Source organism: Ranitomeya imitator, chromosome 5 (genome assembly GCF_032444005.1).
Source record: "Ranitomeya imitator isolate aRanImi1 chromosome 5, aRanImi1.pri, whole genome shotgun sequence".
Lineage (NCBI taxonomy): Eukaryota > Metazoa > Chordata > Amphibia > Anura > Dendrobatidae > Ranitomeya > Ranitomeya imitator.
In genome coordinates this window covers 597242770-597265037 of record NC_091286.1, presented here as the reverse complement: position 1 = coordinate 597265037, position 22268 = coordinate 597242770, and the positions used below count along the sequence as shown (strand labels likewise).

Below are 22268 nucleotides of genomic sequence, written 5' to 3'. Positions count from 1 at the left end.
TGAAATATTCCAGTTGCAAATCTTTATTCATTACATATTGGAATGCGCTGAAAAAAAATAAAAACATAAAAATGATCAATGTAAATCCAAATTAATATCTCATGGAGGTCTGGATTTTGACTGATGCTCAAAATCAAAGTGGTTTATAAAATGCAGGCTGATCTAACTTCAGGGGAAATACCTCAAGACAAGGAAACGTGTGTGGCCTCCACGTGTCTGTATGAACTTACTACAATTCTCGGGCATGCTCCTGATGAGGAGGTTGATGTTCCCCTGAAGGATCTCCTTCCAGACCTGAATTAAAGCATCAGTTAACTCATGGACAGTAGTCTGTAGTGCAATGTGGCACTGGTGGATGGAACGGGACATGATATCCCAGATGTGCTTGATTGGATTCAGGTCTGAGGAATGGGCAGGCCAGTCCAGAGCATCAATGCCTTCATCATGCAGCAACTGTTGACACACTTCAGCCACATGAAGCCTAGCGTTGTCTTGCATCAGAAGGAACCCAGGTCCCGCTGCACCTGCATTTGGTATCGCATTGGGTCTGAGGACCTCATCCCGGGACCTAATAACAGTCAGGGTTGCTCTGGCTAGCATATGGAGGACTGTGGCCCTCCAAAGTAATGCCTCCCCACACTTTTACTGACCCACTGCCAAATCAGTCAGAAGGATGTTGCAGGCAGCAGAAAGATCTCCACAGCGTCTCCAGACTCTGTCATGTTTCTCACTTGCATTTCAATGTGAACCTGCTCTTATCCGTGAAGAGCACAGGGTGCCAATGTTGAATCTGCCAATCTTGCTGTTCTCTGGCAAATGCAAATCGCCCTGCACAGTGTTGGACTGTAAGCACAACACCCACTAGTGGACGTCGAGCCCTCATACCACCCTCATGGAGTCTGTTTATGACAGTTTGAGCAGACACATGGAGGTTAGTAGCCTGCTGGAGGTCATTTTGCAGGGCTCTGGCACTGTTCCTCCATTACTCCTTGCAGAAAGTAGGAGGTAGCGATTCTGCTGATGGGTTATTGCCTTCCTACAGCCCTCTCCACATCTCCTGGTGTACTGGCCTGTCTCCTGGAATTTGCTCCATGCTCTGGACACTGCTGACAGACACAGCTACCCTTCTTGTCACAGCTAGCATTGATGTGTCATCCTAGATGAGCTGCACTATACCTGAAAAACTTCTGTGGGTTGTTGACACTGACTCATGCTACCTCTAGGGGTGAGAGCAGTGACAGATTGCAAAAGTGACCAAAGCAACGGCCTAAAACAATGAGAACAGAGAAATGGTCTGTGGTCACCACGTGCAGAACCACTCCTTTATAGGGGTTTTCTTGCAAGTAGAATATCATTTCTACCTGTTGTCTGTTCCATTTCCACAACAGCAGGAGAAATTGATTCATAATCAGCGTTGCTTCATAACAGGACAAGATGATTTCACAGAAGTGTAATTGACTTGGAGTTTCATTGTGTTGATTCAGTGTTCCCTTTATTTTTTTAGCAGTATATTAACACCTCAATGGGAAGACTACAGAAACACCACAAAAACTACAGGTTGATTTTTTTTTAAAACATTTTGAAAACTTTTTTTGGTTTATACTTTTATCAAGTGCTTAGTAGGCTTAATGTGAGAAAATGTCACTTAAAAAATTTAAAAAATCACATGTAAAAACAATGACAAACAAAAATATTGTTGATGAAATGATTCAGGAATTATCAGCACAATATTAACATCAACGCTTCAGGATAATTAAAAAGGCCATGAAAATGCCACAGATGTAGAGTTTCTTAAAGTGGTTTACATATGAAATATTAATCAGTTTTCACCACCCGAAAACGCTGTCTGCACAAAGCCTAAAATAAGCACTGACCGTGAAGTCTCCCTGTGGTACCAGTGAAAATGCATGTTGCACAAAATTCCTAAATATACAGTAGTCCGTAAAGTCATGGTGCACTTTTATAGTTTACATTTTGTAAATGTTTTTCCCAGCAATATGAACTCCTGAAGGATGATGATGGAACTCGATATTCTGATTTAAGGATGATTTTTATTTCAAACTAAAAAGTATTTTAGTTTGAAATAGAAATCATCCTTGAATCAGAATATCGAGTTCCATCATCATCCTTCAGGAGCCATATTGCTGGGAAAAACATTTACAAAGTGTTATCGCCGATGAAAGCACTGTTCAGTGCGCTCCTCAGTTCCCAGATCTCTGCAGCAAATAGAATGGAAAGAGGAATGAAGTGATCCATGGATTGGATCTATACGCAGTATATCAAGACGCCAAAAAGTTGAGTGGATTAACACTGAGTACACACCTTTGGAAACTAACTACTACACACAGAAGTCTGAGCTTCCCATTTCTCTCCCTATAATCCCCTCTTGTTTTATATTGTTTACATTTTGGTGCCCTTTCTCTTGCCCAATCCTATCAGACCTGTTCATGAGGAGAGATAACAAGAAACAATGAAATAACACAAACTCATTAAGCTGTTGCTGAGCCCCCAGTCAGATTAATCCCTGATAAACTCAACTCTGATTAAAGGTACCGTCACACTAGATGATATCGCTAGCGATCCGTGACGTTGCAGCGTCCTCGCTAGCGATATCGTCCAGTGTGACAGGCAGCAGCGATCAGGCCCCTGCTGTGATGTCGCTGGTCGGGGAAGAAAGTCCAGAACTTTGTTTCGTCACTGGATCTCCCGCTGACATCGCTGAATCGGCGTGTGTGACGCCGATTCAGCAATGTCTTCGCTGGTAACCATCGTTAAAGTAAAAAAAACAACCACTACATACTTACCTACCGCTGTCTGTCCCCGGCGCTGTGCTTCTCTGCTCTGGCTGTGAGCACAGCGGCCGGAAAGCAGAGCGGTGACGTCACCGCTCTGCTTTCCGGCTGCCCGGCGCTCACAGTGGAGCTGCGAGTGGGCTTCCACCAGGATCTAGCGCAAGAAACCGGAGGCCAGAAGTCTGAGGTTGTGGGAGGGAACTGTATGCCCCACAGCAGAAACCGGCGGACAGGAGATTCCAAGTCTCCGGGCCACAATTACACCTGAAGGCACAGCAGCAGATTAGAGCCCGGAGTCACGAGAAGGGACACCTGTAAAAAGGAACAAGTTGCCTGCCATGCGGGTAGTGTCCACCTAAGAGGACAGATTGAGAGAGGCCCTTGAATGAAGCCTAGGGCAGCAAGGGACTCAGGACACCACGCAGAAAGGAAGGCTTCCAACCCCACCTGGCTAGTGGGATTCCAAATCGCTTCCAGGCTGTCCGAATTCCAAAGATCAGCTGCAACCTGTACATGAACATCATCAGTAAAAGGTAAAGAGACTGCAACCTTGTGTTCTCCAATTCTTTCCTGCACTTCACCATCTATCATCCCGACCAACCACAGCGGGAGCCATGGGTACTAAACTCCACCTGTGGGGAGCTATACCACCTCTGCTGCAATACTATCATCCCCAGTAGACCCCTTTAAACAGCGTCGACCATCCCTGGTCGAGTTCCACAGGTGGCGTCAAAAGAACAAACTACATTAGACTTTATTCCCATTTCCATTAACCCCCTTTTTTTACCGGACTCCCAAGGCCACGGACAGGGTCACTGCCACCATGACCACCCCTTTAAGAACAGAACCGGCCTGGTACCGAGTACCCCACGGTCCTAGCGGGTGCTCCAACTGTACATAGCATGCCATTGTTCTCGGCAGCGCAAGTCATTTTTACCTGGGATGATGCACCCCCGATAAAGACGATCCTTTCCTCTGCATAAAGTATCAGGCCCAGATTTAGGGGGGGCCCAAGGGGCCCGAGCCCTGGGCCACCCACCAAGCGGGGCCTCCCACCAATATAGGGATAAATATCTCAAAACATGTAAAATACACATCTCTTTACAGTGAACCATTTCTAATGATAGGGAACATTTAACAAAAGAGAAACTATTGAAAGTGTAGGGACCCGGCTACGGTCCTACATCTCAGTGGCTGGTGCAGAGCGGCAGAGTCATGGCACCTGATCTGCGTCAGCATCCACTGACCTGGCTAGCCTAGCCAGACTTCCTTAGTACCCTCCCTGTACCTAATGCTTAGCTTATGGCATGCAGCAGCCTTCTGCGATCCCAACAGAAGCTTCTAGCCGCTACCTATTCAGCTATATGATCGCTCCCTCGGATTAGATCAGATGAGAGTTTGTTCAGCTACCTTCGAGGAAGGAGGCGGAGCCATGATGTCGGCGCGAGAAGAGGATTCTCCACCGCGGAGTGCGGCAGGACTTCACTCTGGATCTTCAGTCACTGAAGATCCAGAGGTGACGTGGGTCACTCTTCACAGTGTCACGGTGGGTGAGGATGATCTCTGTGTGTGTGTCTGCGTGTCTGTCTGTCTGTGTCTCTTTTTTGCAGCTCCTGTCCTACACAGTACCATACTGTATATACAGGTCCACACTATATCCTGCATTACAGTGTGTCTGTGTATACTGTATGTATATAGTGTGGACCTGTTTACAGTATAGTGCTGTGTATACACGTTATACAGCCCCTCACCCTCTATTCTATATACAGCCAGCACAGCAACAGCCTCTGATATACACAGGTAAACAGCCTCTGATATATACAGGTAAACAGCCTCTGATATATACAGGTAAACAGCCTCTGATATATACAGGTAAACAGCCTCTGATATATACAGGTAAACAGCCTCTGATATATACAGGTAAACAGCCTCTGATATATACAGGTAAACAGCCTCTGATATATACAGGTAAACAGCCTCTGATATATACAGCAAGTATTGAGATAGCTCTAAGGATATATCTAATTTGGATGGTAACAAACCGCAGTGGTGAGCGTTCCTTCCCAAAACTCAAATTAGTTAAAAACCGATTAAGGACATCCATGAAGCAGGAACCACTTGTAACTTTGGCTATCATGAGCATCGAGTCAGATATACTACGTGAATAGGACTCTAGTGACATCATTAGTGATTTTGCAGCACGAAAATCAAGGAAAGTGCCTGGATTGTAAAGAATGAATGATTTTACCTGAATTACTCTGCGTAAATGATTTTTGTAAATAAATTTGCGTTCGTTTCATTTTGTGTTTTTCATTACATATTGCAACACCGTGAAAAATGGGCCTCCCTCCAAAATGGGCCCCGGGCCACCCACCTCTTAAATCCGGCCCTGTAAAGTATAATTGCAATCAGTCAAGGAGTGTTTTGCTTGTTCGCTGGGTGCTCGCCATCCTTTCTACAGTGAAAATTTACCATGAAACGTGGCCTTAAGAAAGCTCAGGTCACAATCTTGCAGTGTAAATGCAGCTTACACGTTATTCATACTGCGCTGTAAATTACCAATGCAAAAGACAATGACGAATATTCCTCTTGTTTTCATTCTCCCGTAAAAAGTGAATTAAATATGGTGCCAGAACTATTACAACTACTACTTGGAAAAATATTCTCTCAGAGTTTGATGAAATTAAAAAAAAAAAAAAAAAAAAAAATATTGCTGCCTCAATGTGATGATACAAAATGAAAAAAGTAATAAAGGAGGGGCATCCTCTGATGCTGACATGGTTTATGGTTATATTATATAATGATATCATGGATTCAGGTTCCATCGTGCCAGCGCACAATCTGGGTAGAATGGTGGCGGCCACTCAGGTGCCCCCAACATATCCCACTCCCGACTCTCTGACATCTGTCACTTTCCCTGGTGGAGCGAACGCCCTGAGAAACATACAAGCCAGACACAATACGAAGACAGTTCACCTCATTCTGTTTGTGGTGCGTAATAATAAATATATTTTTATGATTACTGCCTTCAACAGAAAGTAATGTGGATACGGCATCTCTATAAAGTGAGATGATTATCATTCAGTCATGAATCGAGAAAGCAGAAAATGTGTCAAAATCCGTTTTCGGGTTAAAAGAAACATCTGCTGCGAGATGAAAATGTGGCCGTATTCCCAGGAGATGCGAGAAACTGCTGTTATTGTGTAAGACGACTCTGAAATCCTGGAGACGGTAATGTATGCTATTAATATCTATAATTTACTAGTCGTCAACCAGAGGTGAATAACTCGTGAGAACACTGCAATCCTCCAGTAACCATTTCCCAAAATAAACCTGAATACAGTCAAGGGGATAGAAAATCATGACAGCAAGTCTTTAGAGAAGAACCTCACATCACCAGAGGTGAAAGCCAGACAGAGTTGTCATTTCATATGAAAAGAGTGAAGAATTAAAGGGAATCTGTCAACAGATTTTTGTTGTTTTGTGTAGGGGCAGAGACCATGATTCCAGCGATGTGTCACTTACTGGGCTGCTTGTTGCAGCTTCAATAAGCTCAATGTTTTATCAACTCAGGAAATTATCACTAAAGGACTACCGTAGTTGTCCGGTGCCATGTAGTCTCCTCCTGCTGTGCATAACCCCACCCCCACCACTGATTAGCAGCTTTCTGCCAATGTACAGGCTACACATCAGTGGTGTGGACGGGGTTATACAGTTCTCATCATTCAGAAAACTGGCAGATCTGCAACAGAGAAAACAGAGATTTTATCAAAACTACAGCCGACAGCCCAGTAAGTGACACATTGCTGGAATCAGGGTCTCAACCCATACATTATGCTGCTCTCTGGTTACTTACCAAAAATTGGTTACAGATTCTCTTTAAATATTAGGAATGTTACTAGGAAGTAGAAGCTCTAAAAATGAAAAAAATAAAACATTAGAGACTAGGAAAAGTAATACAATCTTTGTTGAGATCCGATGAGTGCATTGTTTTTAGAAAATCAAAGCTAAAAAAACATTCCCATTTTTAACACTGGCCTGTACGTCAACAAGGTTGGTATAACTCATTAGTACAGGCAAACAAAAGAAACTTTGTAATATATCTTATCAAACAATTTAGCTTCTTTCTCTACTTATTAAACATTTCTCCCCCTCACTCTTTCTCCTGGACTCACCATCCACTTTGAAAAAAACAGCTCAAATCCTTCTTGTTCAAAATCAAAACTAGATGCACAGTGAGGTGTCAGGTATATTTCTCTATGGACAGAAGAAGGGGAGAGAAAGTACATAGCAGAGCAAGATAAACAGAAGGAGACACAGAAAGATTGTGCTAAGCTTTCTGACAAGTCTTTTACCTTACCACAGTGCTGGATTCACATGCACACTGCACAGTACTGCTATATACTTTCCTCCAAGCTGTTGCTGCTACTGTCTATGTGCCGACTTAGTAATGAGGAGCAGGAATCTTTATCAGTGTGCTGTGACTGTGGTGTCTATGGGAGCCATCATAGTCTCCACCTACCAGCTGAGAGCCAAGTGCAAATTACACGTGTGATGTTGCAACTCATCCCTATTCAACGCAATGGCACTGATCTGCAATACCAAACACATACTATAAACACAAGTGGCGCTGTTTCCAGGAAACAGCAGACCCTCTCCTCATCTTGCCCAACTCGTTTAAAATAACATATTACTCAAAGTACTGCTTAGTTACTATCGTGGACTTATGCTAGAAAACATTTTCTTAACTTTTTGCACAAATTCTTCAATATCCCGTAGTCTATACCTCAGGGGCAATTTACAGGATATATTATGCAGGAAGAATTGAAATTAAGCTTGCCTTTTATCACAATATTATTGTCTGATTTAGGATGCTGTACAACAGGTGCATTAAAGGGAGTTTGCCACCTCCAAAACTAAAATGTAACTATTTAGACCTTCATATAAGAACACAGCCCCTAATTATGTTTGTACTGTAGATTTTAGTAAAGATTTTTTTTGGGGGGAAAGCAGTTTAATTCCATATGTAAATGAGGAGACTTTGGTGCAACCTTAGTGTGTGCACGGGCTCTGTGCACTGTTCCGCCCCTCAATTACAATACTCCACCTCTCCCCTCACGGTGATTTCTCTGATCTAACTCCAGAATACGGCCCATACTGACACTGGATCAGTCGGGATCTCATCCCTCTCCTGTGTATGGCCGCCGTACGCTGCACACAGGATTACAAAGCAGCGGGTGGCCAAAGCTGACAGAGGAGGGGATTAGAACACACGCACAATGTCAGTGTCGGTGCGCGCTCATTCCCCTCTCCTGTGTATAGCGGCCACTCGCTATACACAGGATCATACAGTAGCATGTGGCCACTTTACACAGGAGAGAGAGATGAGTATGCACATACGCTTGTTCTCCTCCCTGTCCTGTCAGCATCAAGGGATCACTACTGTGCAATCCTATGTGTAAAAAGCGGCCGCTATACACAGGAGAAGGATGAGAACTTGGTCCTGCACACACTGACTGTCACGACTCTGTTGTCGGGTGTCCCGGGACCAGGGGATCCTTCTCTATCCCTAATGCTAGGGATGCCCTAGTGCACCGTGTTCGCCGGATTACTTCTGATGGTGAAGACGTCAGGGCCACATACCTTGCCTTAGCTCCTGAATCCTCCCTTAGTCTGTACTCTGCCCCCACCCAGGGAAGAGGGGAGTAGTAGTGTGCCATCATACACCAACAAGACTAACAAGGTTATATGAACAGGAATAAAGGAAATTACCAATCATACATATACACTCACACAAATAACATAGGTATACACCAGGGAATGATGGCTGGTTGTCAAACACAGTCAAGCTCCCATAGAGAAGGCAGGGATGGATTATTACAGTCTGCCTTCCTGATCGCGCAATGTGAATATAGTAATAGGAAGCTCTAAAGACGTTTCCTCCTCCTGACCCAGTGGTCATATGATCGCTAGGATCATCTAGGGAAGAAATCGCTGCTGCTGGATCCTCGTAGAAGCCATCATCTCAGCTATACAGACAGGTGGCTGCATTTCCATTGTAACTGATGGTAACATACAAACCCTATTTCATGTAAAAAAGGGTCCATATGTTGGAATGCCCCTTCCCACCCCAGGTGTCTTTTATGAGCTCATGGGGGAGGGGGAGGGGGATACTATATGCTAAAAAAAAAACTAATTTAAAAACATTTTAAAAAACAGGTAGGTAATAAATAAAAAAAGACGCTGCCAATCCAAACTCTTGCTATGAGCCTCATCTATATTGAAATAAAAGTGTCCGGTACGTAAAAAAATTTAGATATAGAAAGCGGAACAAATTTTATAATGATTTAGTGGCTATAAAGTGGTTTCTTGCGTTGTATTTTTTTATTTCCCCAACAATATTGCCTAACATCAGCAAAAAAGAGACTATGAAAATAGCCTCAAAATTAAGCCCTATGTATCTTGAAAAAGATGCAACAAATTATTTGAATATCCTAACGAGAACATTATTATTTTTTTACAGCGCTCCAAACCACATGTACTAAATAAAAGCAGGATTGGGGGTAAATGGCCTGGGCGTGAACTGGTCAAATATAGAGCTCGTTGGCAATAATCAGGGCGGTCATCGATAAAGGGAGAAATTTTGAGCAATGAGAAAATAATCCGGGTTAAGATAAGAATGCACAAACCATTAAGAAACATCACATTTCGGAGCACAATCAGACAATGCTAGAGCAAACAGCTTATGACAGGCCTGCCACATGCCCCCCAGCCCTGCCGCCCATGCGCACGCTGTCCTGATCACAGTCCCCCCTCCAGCTGCAACCTCCGTCCCTATTTCCTCTCTTGCATGTTTGACAAATGCAAACTGAGCGAAGAGCAAGAGAGGCAGGCTAAGGAGGGGGAGCCTGAGGTGGGCAGAGCTCGCTGCCCTCCTACAATCATTATTCCCTGCAGATCCCAGTGGACATATAGGGAGAACAGTCCTGGCTTTTCTTTTCCACAGTGCTGAGCCATACAAAATATCAAGAAAAGATAAGAAAGTCAACTGAAGATGTGCTCATCCCAGGGCAAGAGAATGATTTGCCTGTGAGGCTGCGCACCCCACTAGCTACTACAAGAGGTAATGGCTCCTTAGTGTATGTTTGCAGATGAATGGGATTTCCATTGAGGATTGCAAAGAGGGAGGTGATGGGCACCGTGCCTTCATGGTGATATAGCGCAGATGATGAGATGAGTGGTGCCTTGGCTCCTTGTCAAGGATTTTCTTCTTGGCAAGAATTGCCACCAAGCAATATGCTTATAAGACATACATGAGGCAATGTGTTGGGGGACTTGAGCAGTGTCCTTGGAATTTGAGCTCTGCTGTCCATGGTGCTGATCCTCTCATTTTGAAGACCTGCTCCTACACCCTACTTCATCCCAGATGTGTCTAGAGGTTTTCTTATCTGGTCTACATGGCTGTAGGTCTTGGAACCCTTTGCCGAGATGTGACTTGAGCTGTGCCCTTGGTGCTTTCATGTCATTGCTGACCATGGTGCAGAAATGCCTCAATTAGGACCACTGATGTTCGTCTTCCACCTTACCTCATTGCGGTTGGGTGGCTTGGTCTTGCTTGGTTGGCTTGGTCTTGCTCGGTCTTTCGGGCTACTAAAAATGCATATTTGGAAGTCACTAAAAGTGTATTTTGGAGCCTTGACACATTCCTATTAGAATTTGCTAAAGTCAATGGATCCTTTTTTAGAACAATATTATGCTCTTTCCAGCACATTGACTTTATAATTCACATACGTAAATATTATTATAATTTTTCACACTTATTGCACATTTATTTATTCTTCGTCGGATTGAAAGTCAATATATGGACACAGTGTATTAGTCGGAGGAAATCATCTTTCTAATCTCTCTGCGTTTCTGTTCGTTTTTAATGTATTACAGTTTATTTTTTTTTTCCCAGTCTCTAAAATATGGATGAAGACATAATTGCAATGTTATCTCCATGCGGTTTTGCCGTCATCTCATATGCCCAGAGTATAGCAAATGAGGCAATAAACTGAGGCTGGCATTTATATATTCAGTAGGAAATAACCCACGGGAAGTGGAGATACAATCAGAGCAATAACCGAATATCCTTAAGATTGTGGATCGAGTTTGATCCAACGAAGAAGCCATCAAAGGAGCAATTTAGCATATTTGTAGGGAAAAATAAATGATGTAGACAGAACGCAGGGCCAGGAGCTAGAGGGATTGCGTACGACACGGAAGATTAATCTAACCACTGCAGAATTATAGATTTCTGATTGTGCCAGATTATATGGAAATAACTCCAATAGATTGTTATCTTGATGTTTGAAAATTTCAGGGGAAAAATTGTCATTGAAAAATTAGAAATGAATTGGAAAAAAAAAAAAAAGAGTCAAAAATACAAAAGAAGCAAATTGTATCTGAGCTATTATTGCTGTTTGCAGAGAGACGGCGGATGTCATCTGCTTCCTCGTTATTCTCATGGTTATTTGTCTCTGCTCATCTGCAGATATGACAACGAGGAACTGTCGCAGTAATGGAAAAAGACAGAACTGTTTGCTTTGAGGGTCCACTAAATTAGTGAGTAGGTGTGAGACCCACATTGACGTTCATCACTTTGAATATCTTGTAGTTGTAAAAGGATTGTCGATAAAGTAGAATCAAATGTGAAAAAGGAGTTAAAAATGGAAATTCAGTTATTTAGTTAATTTTCAATGTTTTTTATATTGCGTCCGATAAACATCTCATTGCAATTATCGCACAGATATTGTAGAAATTTGCTATAAGTTCCACTTACACAATCTCGATGTATATTATTATTATTTATTATTATAGCGCCATTTATTTCATGGAGCTTTACATGTATCCAGACTAGATTTTCATTTGCTCCACTCTAAATAATTTGCCATAACAATAAAACTTAATTATACACTAAGGCCTCTTTCACACTTCAGTTGTTTGGCATCAGTCTAAAACCGCCATTGTCCTCAAATAACGGATCCGTCAATTTTTTTTGACGGATCCGTTATTTTCCCAAAGACTTGCATTAGCGACGGATTGTGACGGATGGTCGTCCGTTCCATCCGCCATGCGACAGATCCGTCGAAATTTGGCGGACGTTTTCTGGACATAGACGGACATTGAAACGTTTTTTGTCAACGCCGAAATGGCGGATCGCGACGGATCCGTCGCGCCCGCCATTCCATAGAATGGCCGCCTATGGGCGACGGATCCGTTGCAACCGTCATTTCGGCGAATCCGTCGCCCCAATCCGTTTTTTCAATTGCGCATGCTCCAAAAAGGAGATACTTTTCCAAGACAACCCCCAAGTAATGGATTTGTCAAAAAAACGGATCCGTTAGAACCGTTTTCTCAACAATTGTGACGGATCCGTCAATCCATCACTATGTCGGTAGTGACTGACGCCAAACAACTGAAGTATGAAAGAGGCCTAATCCGCCATATCATAAAAATCTCTGACAGGTGGAGTAACAATAAAATTGCTATTAATGATTACTGCGGTCTATGATGACAGAACACACAGTATCTTATAGTTTGCTGCGTAGCCCCAGACCAACAAGGGTCCATCCTGACAACTGTCCACTACCAAAAGCCCCTACAATGGTCACATAAGCGTCAGACATGGACCGTGGAGCATTGGTAGAAGGTGGTCTGGTCTGAGGCATCATGTCCACGTCTACACCGACCGCTACCAATCACTGCTTAATCACTACAGTGCCCCATGTGAAATAAAAACAATCAATTCTCACATCCACTCTGAGGGAATACTTAAAGGCTGCAACCGATCAGCTGACAATGATTGGCTGCAGTGGTCGAGTGACAGGGCTGACATACCAAGAATGGCCCAGCTATGGCAGAGGAGTGTGGATTGTTATTATCTTACTAGATGGCAGCCCGATTCTAAAGAATCGGGAGTCTAGAATCCATATATACTTTATTTATTCAAATGTAAGAATAATACAATTAATAAATAATAGTAAGAAAGAACAAAAAATGGCTGCACTTACCAGCTCTTGACAATTCTTGTTATTTAAGAAATTGCTGGGCAATAATGGACAATGTCCTTATGTGGCAAATAATAGAGCAATATACCCAATGTGGCAAAGAAGAGGTTAATAAACGGCAGTCTCTCAGTATAACAGTCAGTGAATAATAGGCAGTATATGGAGAAAACACCAAACAAAAGTTCAAAATTGGTGTGAAAATGTCACTGAACCACTTCACAACTAAATATATATAGTTTTGGTAAATGGTATTATCATTTTTTTGACGAAATTCGGCAGGAGCTTGAAGAGCAACGTCACTGGGCCCGCCTCCACGCAGTAGAAACTTGCTGTGAGGTAAAAATTCAAAAATCACACCAAAATGGCGGGCGGAGTGTGTCACAGTACGGCACGTTTCTGATTGGTCGCTCGCAGCAGGCGGCAACCAATCAGACACTGGACACTGTTGACGTCACTTATCTCCGGACATTATCTCCGGACATTATCTCCGGACATTAGCTCCGGACATTAGCTCCGGACATTAGCTCCGGACATTATCTCCGGACATTAGCTCCGGACAGGAAGTTGGCACAAATTGCAGGAAGTAGTATTCTAGGCAATTATATATTCGATATGGGCAGTGATTAAGCAGGGGCGGTCTAGTAGTGGATGACCCCTTTGTTGGCTAGGTCCTCATGGGCTGCTCACCCGGGAAGGAGATGGCGCCGGGATGCTCTATGAAAAGAAGGCAAGCCGGTGAAGCAAGTGTGCTGAAGTGGGCGACATTCTGCTGGCCGACCTTATGTTCTGGCATTTCTGTGAATGTCACTTGACTTGTACCATCTTCCAAAATGTAATTGCAGACCATTTGATTGCAGTGGTATTCCCTACACAGTGACCTCTTTAGTGGGATAATCTCCCCCGCCACACTGCAGAAATTGTTGGTTTGAGGAACATGACAAAAAATTTGGGTCTCGGTAACAATGAGCAATTGTGGAATGTGCTGGAAAATCAAGTCTGATCCATAGAGGCCTTATTGTACAGTTTACTGCTTCCAGATTTCTGCTATCCCATCTGAGAGCAGCGTGATGTAGGGGCAGAGACCTTGATTCCAGGGATGTGTCACTTACTGGACTGCTTTCTGCAGATTTGATAAAATCATACTTTTATCAGCAGCAGATCTACCATTCTATCTGAATACTGAGCCCTGTATAATACTATTCACAACTCTGATTGGAAGCTTTCTTGTTACCCTGTGCATAGTCAGAAAGCGGCCAATCTGTAGTGGGGAGAGGCTACACAGAGCTCATGAATATGGAGGACTACCTGGCAGCAGGATTACTAGACATCTAGTGATAATCTACTGCTAGTAAACAGTAATTTCATCAAAACTACAACAAGCAGACCAGTAAGCAACACATCACTGGAATCAGGGTCTCTGTCTCTACATTTCGTTGCTCTAAGATTAGGTGGCAAAAACCTGTTGCCAGATTCCCTTTAATAATCTGTAGTAACTATGATAGTACCAGATACCAATAGTTATTTGGTAGCACTCCTAGGCAGTCCCCGGTGCTGCAGCTGCTATCCCCAGGTGTCAGGTATGCAGACATGGTTATAACTAGGGCTCAGTTCAGACTGATAAGTTCTGGATCTTCTGTAGAATGGTTACTGACCCAGGCTCGGGCTCCATTCAGTCTACTAGGCTCAGGATCCTCTGCAGGACGGCTACTGACATGGAGTCTCAGACAGGGCTGATTCTGAGACTGGTTGTAGCAGTCTGGATACACGGGGTACTCAGATTGACACACGTTCAGACATACAAGTCTCAGATACTGATTCAGGAACTGTCTGCACAGGATTGGAGGACAAGGTTCAGGCACTGGTCACATCAGGGCCAGGAACTTCGAGTTCAGGACTGGTTGCACATGAACCAGGGACTTTTTGTTTAGGACATTGGCCACACCAGGACCAGGGGACCTCACATCTCACTAGGAGACCACCTCACTCATGGTGTTGCTTGGCACCTCCCTATTGAGGGGAGGCCTTTTAAACAAGATGACAGCTATTGGCTGGGAGCCATCTTGCAGGTGTACTCATATACTAAATGCCTTCCAGCCATGGGCGGACATACCGCCGGTTCAACCAGTGCGGGCAGCTAATAATGAGGGCAATCTGGCCAGATTGCTCTCATGTGCGGCGGCTAGGGAGCAATCCCTGCACTCCGCTGCCTGCAACAGAAAATGGGAGCAGAGCTGCAGGGAATTGATCCATTTCACTCTCACTTCCTGCCTTTCTTGCTGCAGTGTGAGTGCTGACTGAACGATCCTCCCACAATCCTCTGCACATTGTGGGGGGCGGGGCCACAAGATCCCAGGAAATTCAGAGGCCCGTTTGCGTGGCTGCTCCCGACACCATGGCAACCACAAGCACAACTGGGGCTCCCAGGGACCAGCCACGCAGTCCGGTCCAGGTGAGGAGCGGCGTCCGTCCCCGAGGTGGGGGGTGTACGTATCAGAACCCTGTCAGCACCGGCGTGCTGCCACGGCTGAGCAGGGTGACTCACCCACACTGGGAGATCCCGGGGTCAGATGGCACAGGGAAAGCTCAGGCAGATAGGACCTGCGCAGAGAGCTAAAGGTAGAAGGAAACAGAAGGACCTACAATCATGTGACCACAGGGGGTGGGGCTTAGCATCCTGCTACTGAAGATAAGTGCAGGATTCTACAGGCACCCTGAAATAGAGGAAAAGATAACTCAAGTCGTACAAACGGGGATCAGATACAGAGGGCGGCGTGGTACAGAAGGGACGAGCAGAGAATAGTCAGAACGTAAGCAAGTAGTCATACACAGAGATAGCAGCGCAGTACAAAAGGGACAGACAGAACTCTAAACGGGGACAGAACCAGATCAGAACCAGACAAGCATAAATTAGCACAGGCACAAAGCACAGGCAAAAAAGGGTCTCGGCCAAGAGTCAGAGTATAAGCGACAGAGGATGGCTCCACAATGAGGCTATAAAAAGCCTCCCAAAATCCCAGAGTGAGGCCATGCAAGTTAACCCTAAAACCACCTAATCCCAGAAACTCAGCAGACCATGACAGTACGGATATGAAGCAACGAGGACGAGACGTCTGCTGTATAACTGGGGGACAGGGCACAAGCTGGCGCCATATACCCGAGGGAGCAGAAGTCAAAGCATGCCCGCCAGGTTGGATCTGGAGCTGTTATGACTCGCACAGCAGCGGCTGAATGACATAATCATTCAGCACCGCGGCTGTGTGAGACAGGAAGCTGTCGGCGATGGTGCGATCATTTGGGATACCATGTGGTGAGGTGTATGTATGCAGAGAGGTGACTGGTGCTGTGTGTGTGTGTGTGTGTGTGTGTGCAGAGAGGTGAATGGTGGTGTGTGTGCAGGGAGGTGACTGGTGCTGTGTGTGTGTGTGTGTGTGTGTGTGTGTGTGTGTGTGTGCAGAGAGGTGAATGGTGCAGTGTGTCTGTGTGTAGGTGGAGGAGAGGGCAATGATGGGGTGATGGGGCAGAAGGCAATGATTGGGTTGACAGAGAGGGCAATGATAGAGTTGGTGAGGGAGGAGGAAATAATGGAGGTTGTGAATGGGCAATAATGGGGGTGGTGGGGGAGGAGGAAATGATGGAGGTTGTGAATGGGCAATAATGGGGGTGGTGGGGGAGGAGGAAATGATGGAGGTGGTGGGATGGGTAATGATGGTATGGTGGGGGCAGAAGGCAATGATGGTGGCAGTGGAAAGGACAATGATGGGGTGGGGAGGAGGGTAATGGGGAGGAGGCAATGATGGAGGTGGTGGAATGGGCAATAATGGGGTGATGAGAAGAAAGCAATAATGGGGGTGGGGGAGAGGGTAATAATGGGATGCGAGGGGGAAGAGGACAATGAGGGGTGTGGGGGATTGGGATGGGAGGAATGGGGATTTATAATGGATTTAGGAACAGGGGAAGGTGGAGGAAGACGTTATTGTTGATTATTATGCCTAACCCAGTCCCTTAGTATAAAGTGTACTCACTTATGTATAACACAGTCCCTTAGTGTGTGTGTTTGTATATATATATATATATATATATATACACAACACCTTAAAAGGAGGGGGTCCCAGACACATTTTCTGCACAGGGGCCCCAAGCTGTCTGTGTCCGCCCCCGCTTCCAGCTAAAGGCTGGGGGTATTTAACTATGTGCACGCTCTGCCCCTGTAAGGGCAGGGGAGTGAGCGCGCATAAACAGCGGAGCACACACAGCTGGGGGCAGGGAGCACTGTTATGATACGGTGGTCTAGGAGCAACATGGAACGAGCTCTGAAGGAAGTGGTATCTGTACTGACCGCAGTCCCTAAGCTCAACACAACACTAGAAGTAGCCGTGGAATGCTCCTAACTCTCCCTAAGTATCTCGTCACAGCCTAAGAGCTAACTACCCCTAAAGAAATTAGCAGGAAAGCTATCTTGCCTCAGAGAAAATCCCCAAAGGATAGATTAGCCCCCCACAAATAATGACTGTGAGAGGAGAGGGAAAAGACATACACAGAATGAAACCAGGATGAGCACAGGAGGCCAGTCTAGCTAAATAGATAGGACAGGATGGAATACTGTGTGGTCAGTATAAAACACTACAAAAATCCACGCAGAGTTTACAAAAAATCTCCACACCTGACTAAAGGTGTGGAGGGCAAATCTGCCTCCCAGAGCTTCCAGCAACACAGAAATAATTCACACTGAAAAGCTGGACAAACATAGAAAGCACAGAATGGATAAGTCCACAATCTATGGACAGAAAAGAGCAAGCAAAAACTTAGCTTTGCTGAACTGGTCAGGATAACAGGGAACTCCAAAGAGATGTGAATCCAACCAGGAACCATTTACAAGTGGCACTGGCTGAAGAAAGAAAGCCAGGCTAAAATAGCCGAGCAGAAGAGACGATAAGTGGAGGCAGCTGATGACAGCTAACTCCAAGGAGCAGCCATACCACTAGAAACCACAAGAGGGAGCCCAAGAGCAGAACCCACAAAATGCCACTTACAACCACCGGAGGGAGCCCAAGAGCGGAATTCACAACAGAGCACGCCAGGGACCACGCTGTGCAGCCAAGGCTGTGAGTTTGTCGGCGTCCCTGCATGGAGGAGGAAGGGGAACCATGCAGGGGTGAAAGCAATAGAACTACAAATAGTATAGTATCATAGGAGTCTTCACCACTCTATAACCATACTAGCACTCTACCTGTTTCTGGTGCAATGCCTGTGATAACAATGTTTAATCCCTATTCGAATGAGGGGGCTTCGGGGCACATATCGTGTGGACATGACCCATGAGCTGGAAGCACAGTTGTGACCCCACAGTTTGCATCTTGGGATTGGCCTAGTTAGTGATGGACAGAGCTCACTCCTAGAGGGCACACTGACCCGCGTGTATGCACACTGATATTGGCTGTGCCGGCTGCGCACGCACACAGTAGCCGGGCATGTAACGGTGCACCCAACTCATGGCGCCACCATGGGTGCATGGGTGATTTAAATATGGATTAAAGTTAATTTATCAAGCTCTGTACCAGTAACAGGTACGGTCTAATGTGATTTTTAAAGGGGTGAAGTCCCCTATATCACTGTATAGTTAGTCTAAAAGGCATTTTGGGAGTCGACAGACTTCATTTTCTATTATGGACTGTACAGAACTGCCATACAGTGACAGAACCAGTGACCGAAAAACCATCATACAATGGCTAAATCATCCTACCATATGGTAACTAAATAATATCACATAACATTGCTAAATTATGGAATAATATTAACGCGTAATACCATTGTAAAGTGAGCAGATTTAACCTACAGTCACCAAATAATGCCGCAGTGACAGAATCGGCATACTATAAATGAATAACTAATACTTCCATATATTGACTAATTAACACTGCTATATAGTCACAGTACAACACTGTCAGTCACAGAGCGAAAAAATAATACTACAGGGAGGAAATAATAACGCCCAAAAGCAATGACAGATAGACGATCTGCAGGACATTGCCACACCGCAGACTAGACAGAGGAGCCCAACGCTCATCACCAGACACAGCCAAAACCCAATAAACGACAGTTGTATGTGATGACTCACGGTCCGTCTCCTATGATTACAGATTCACCTTCTTGTCCTCCGCCATTGACTTAGACTGTCATAAGGGCTTCTAGTCTGCCTGTGTGGACAATGCATCGATGTCACTGACGCTTGTAGGACACGTGACCCATCCCAAATGTACAGCGGCGTTTTCTACGCCATAATCATTTCTCAAAATGTCTTCAACAATGCCTCATAAAAGAACAGGAATAATACCGCTATAAATAATAGCAAGTATGTGCCCCCAAAAAACTCCAGCAATGTCGCCTCTATAAACAGTACACCACAAGACCAAAAAAAAAAAAAAATTTCGGAATATTAAATAAATTTATAGAAATTTCCATTTTTCCTATAAAAAGGATAAATTAGAATAATGTCATCGTCAATAAATACCTCAATACCATAATTAGAAAAATCACACTTATTTCATCTAGGTAGGTAATTACTATAGTGAAAAAAAAATGACTCCTGTCTTATCACATCGACATAAACCCGTCCTAGAGTGATATTATCCTGTGAGCATGTGCAGTGGGAAGCTCGGCTGCTGTGACCTGGACACAGTATGTGTAATAGGCTATCCCCAGGAGCTTCCTACTGCACATGCTCACAGGATAATATCACTCTAGGACGGGTGTATGTCAGTGTAACAAGATGGCATTCATTTTAATGAAGTAATGACATTACCTCCCTATGTACAGTATGAGCTCCCACATAGCCCTCTATATACAGTATGAGCTCCCACATAGCCCTCTATATACAGTATGAGCTTCCACATAGCCCTCTATATACAGTACTAGATTGTGGCCCGATTCTAACGCATCGGGTATTCTAGAATATGCATGTCCCCGTAGTATATGGACAATGATGATTCCAGAATTCGCGGCAGACTGTGCCCGTCGCTGATTGGTCGAGGCAGCCTTTATGACATCATCGTCGCCATGGCAACCATTATGACATCTACGTCGATACTGTGCCCGTCGCTGAATCAGAAACGTGGGATTTCTACGTCCTTTATGACATCATTGTCGCTGTGCCCGTTGCTGATTGGTCGAGAAGCGGGATGTCTATGTCCTTTATGACATCATCGTCGCTGTGCCGGTCGCTGATTGGTCGAGGCCTGGCGGCCTCGACCAATCAGAGACGCGGGATTTCTACGTCGATGCTGTGCCCGTCGCTGATTGGTCGAGGCCTGGCGGCCTTGACCAATCAGAAACGTGGGATTTCCAAGACAGACAGACAGAAAGACAGACAGACAGAAAGACAGACAGACGGAAAAACCCTTAGACAATTATATATATAGATGAGCTCCCACATAGCCCTCTATATACAGTATGAGCTCCCACATAGCCCTCTATATACAGTATGAGCTCCCACATAGCCCTCTATATACAGTATGAGCTCCCACATAGCCCTCTATATACAGTATGAGCTCCCACATAGCCCTCTATATACAGTATGAGCTCCCACATAGCCCTCTATATACAGTATGAGCTCCCACATAGCCCTCTATATACAGTATGAGCTCCCACATAGCCCTCTATATACAGTATAAGCTCCCACATAACCCTCTATATACAGTATGAGCTCCCACATAGCCCTCTATATACAGTATGAGCTCCCACATAGCCCTCTATATACAGTATGAGCTCCCACATAGCCCTCTATATACAGTATGAGCTCCCACATAGCCCTCTATATACAGTATAAGCTCCCACATAACCCTCTATATACAGTATGAGCTCCCACATAGCCCTCTATATACAGTATGAGCTCCCACATAGCCCTCTATATACAGTATGAGCTCCCACATAGCCCTCTATATACAGTATGAGCTCCCACATAGCCCTCTATATACAGTATGAGCTCCCACATAGCCCTCTATATACAGTATGAGCTCCCACATAGCCCTCTATATACAGTATAAGCTCCCACATAGCCCTCTATATACAGTATGAGCTCCCACATAGCCCTCTATATACAGTATAAGCTCCCACATAACCCTCTATATACAGTATGAGCTCCCACATAGCCCTCTATATACAGTATGAGCTCCCACATAGCCCTCTATATACAGTATGAGCTCCCACATAGCCCTCTATATACAGTATGAGCTCCCACATAGCCCTCTATATACAGTATGAGCTCCCACATAGCCCTCTATATACAGTATGAGCTCCCACATAGCCCTCTATATACAGTATGAGCTCCCACATAGCCCTCTATATACAGTATGAGCTCCCACATAGCCCTCTATATACAGTATGAGCTCCCACTTAGCCCCCTATATACAGATACCCATCCTATGCACATATGAAAAACAACAACATATACTCACCTCGCTCCTGTTCTCCCGACGCTCGTCCGCTCCGCTCTCCAGTGCACTGACTCTCCCCATGGCGGACACAATGTAGTGACATCATTGTCTGAGTTGTCTATGCTGATTGGTGGGAGAATTGCCAGCGACTTCCTCCTGCACCAACTAATTCACCGTGAGGATAGTGGCGATGTTGGCACATGGGTGGCGAGCTTGGTGTGGCCTGTGGGCCACTGTTTTCAGTCCTCCTACTGTCTTAGTACACGGGCAAGACTAGAACACCCAGAGGGCCGGATGTGGCCCGCAAGCTGCACTTTGCCCATATTTGCACTAGATAATCCAACCAAAAAAATAAACATCTCTACTAAAGAGAACCAGCTCTCGTATCGCCGGTAGTTTCACCCCAACAAAGCTATTAGTGAAGCATGAATCAGGTGTCTCGGTGAGGGACCTCTGCTTTTCAGGTCACACAGCTGCAGATTTCAGCTTTCAGGATAATCATTTGCATGTAGACATTGCGGAAGAATACTCAGGAGTCAGGACATACAGCATCATCGCAGCATGGAGGCTTACAGCAGAAAACCACAAACCAAAGAGGTTACATACAGTAGAACAGTATTATCTAAAGCTACGTTCACACTAGCGTTGTGCGCCGCTGTGTCGGCGACGCGACGCACAACGCACCGAAAAACGCGTGCAAACGCACGCAAAAACGCTGCGTTTTTCGACGCGTGCGTCGTTTTTTGACGAAAATCGGACGCAAGAAAAATGCAACTTGTTGCGTTTTCTTGGTCCGACGCTAGCGTCAAAAAAGACGCACGTGTCGGAAAACGCAACAAGCAAAAACGCATGCGTCCCTCATGTTAAACATAGGGGCGCATGACGCGTGCGTCGCCGCTGCGTCGCCCGACGCTAGCGCGACGCACACTAGCCGAACGCTAGTGTGAACGTAGCCTAACTCAATCAATGAACACAGTGCCATGTGTCTTCTCAACACA

At 45.0% G+C, this 22268-nt stretch overlaps 1 protein-coding gene and 1 long non-coding RNA gene across 2 annotated transcripts in view; one reads left to right on the top strand and one right to left on the bottom strand.

Moving 5' to 3' along the window:
• Window positions 1-22268, bottom strand: part of LOC138638562 (uncharacterized) — a 193295-nt gene that overhangs the window by 69297 nt on the left and 101730 nt on the right. Inside the window, exon 2 of the long non-coding RNA XR_011312518.1 lies at window positions 6649-6706. This is a non-coding gene — a long non-coding RNA (uncharacterized lncRNA). The remainder of the gene's footprint in view (window positions 1-6648; window positions 6707-22268) is intronic.
• The window catches only part of SLC35G2 (solute carrier family 35 member G2), a 54686-nt gene continuing 42163 nt past the window's right edge, over window positions 9746-22268 (top strand). The window contains exon 1 of the mRNA XM_069727951.1: window positions 9746-9915. The gene's annotated coding sequence lies outside the window, so the exon portion shown is untranslated. The remainder of the gene's footprint in view (window positions 9916-22268) is intronic.